The sequence below is a fragment of the Camelina sativa genome, unplaced genomic scaffold (genome assembly GCF_000633955.1).
Source record: "Camelina sativa cultivar DH55 unplaced genomic scaffold, Cs unpScaffold02277, whole genome shotgun sequence".
Lineage (NCBI taxonomy): Eukaryota > Viridiplantae > Streptophyta > Magnoliopsida > Brassicales > Brassicaceae > Camelina > Camelina sativa.
In genome coordinates, this window is record NW_010923391.1 from 1 (window position 1) to 1,490 (window position 1,490).

At 36.3% G+C, this 1,490-nt stretch overlaps 1 long non-coding RNA gene across 1 annotated transcript; it reads left to right on the forward strand.

The window, feature by feature from the left end:
• The first annotated feature begins 10 nt into the window (after positions 1-10).
• Positions 11-1,482, forward strand: LOC104774289. Its single transcript, XR_765300.1, has 3 exons — positions 11-182; positions 906-964; positions 1,279-1,482. It is a non-coding gene; the product is annotated as an uncharacterized LOC104774289 (long non-coding RNA).
• The last annotated feature ends 8 nt before the right edge of the window (positions 1,483-1,490 follow it).

The following is a 1,490-nucleotide window of genomic DNA, read 5'->3' on the forward strand; positions in this document are numbered from 1 at the left end:
TTTTCTCATGATTTGATACATATCTGTTATTTTTGACTAATTCCATCGGTTAGATTGAGAAATTTGGAGGAGGAGGAGGATGACGACGATAGAAGGGTTGTTAATGGGTGGGGATTGGAAGATCATTCAGAAGAAAGAGAGCTTCTTCTCTCCCCTGCTACATGGTTTCCACACCAGAAAAGGTTCCAACTTTGTCTTGTATCTCTGGTTTTGTAGAGCTCTCTCTCACTGTGTAACCTTGATTATTTGGCTTTCATGCTCCAGTTGAGACTCAACTCATTTCTATCCAATAGTTAGTTTAGGTGGAAAAGCCAACAGCTTTAACACAATTGATAATTGAATGTTGTTTACTTGGTGTTAATCACCAAGTTGTTTTTGAATCCTTAGATATATATCATATATGCAACTTTAGTCAAATCTGTTGTCATCCAAGTTTCAGGAATCTAGCTTTAGATACTAGATTATTATTTATTTAGGAGAAAAGGTTTCAACTTTTGTATCTCTGGTTTTGTAGAGGTCTCACTGTGTAACTTAAACACTTGGTTTTCATGCTCCAGTTGTTATCAGGATTTTGACATGGCTGGCTTTAGATACTAGCAGCCTAGTTCTTTAGGTGGAAAGCTAACAGCTTTAACTCCATTTTGGCAAATTATTGATCATCATTTGCATTTGTTTCTATACTTGATTTTACATTTCTCTAATTTTTGTGACATGGTGTAGCTTGAACTGGTCGGAGCTCAATCTTTCTAGATAAATATAATTGTCATGATTGCGTTTAAGTTGTTAGCTTTCCACCTAAAGAATATGGTATCTTGACCAATAATAGTATGATATACATTTTTTGCATCTGTTTTCTAGAGTTCGTTTTATCTTTCTCTAAGTTTTTGTGACATGGTGTTATGCAGGAGGATACGTTGTACAGCCAGATAAATTTCCAAATTACGTAGTCCCTCATCTCACTAAGGTTTTTCATTACACTTTCTAAACTCTTTTGTTCCTTTTGTCTTGTACCATTTGCCTTGGACAATGATGATCAATGGTTTGAGGAAAGTGGGGAAAGCAGATTTAGCAATGAAGCTAATAAATGAATAGCAAACTTAAAGATTGGTTATGAGAGAATATGGCTAGTGTTAAAGAAAATTTAATTACATTACACAACTAAGTAGTTTTAGTTAACTGGAACCCACACTCTATTGGTTTATACAGCAGGAACAAAATCAGAGTACATACAATATTTTACTACTGATAACAGTTATCTTCTTTCTTTTTGCTGTGCAGTCCTGACATTTTTGACCAGTTAATTTCCTCTTTCCCTTCTTCGTCTCTGACTTTCCTGCTGCTTCCGTCTGATTCTCCCCTGCTTCCTCACGCCTATCAAGTTGTGAAGAAGAATCTGGTGACCTCTTTGGGCTTGAGTCTCCAAGTTTTCCAGCTGAGGGTTGGTTCCCATCAAAAGAAAACCCACCAAAACCGGAATTTGGCAGTGTGTT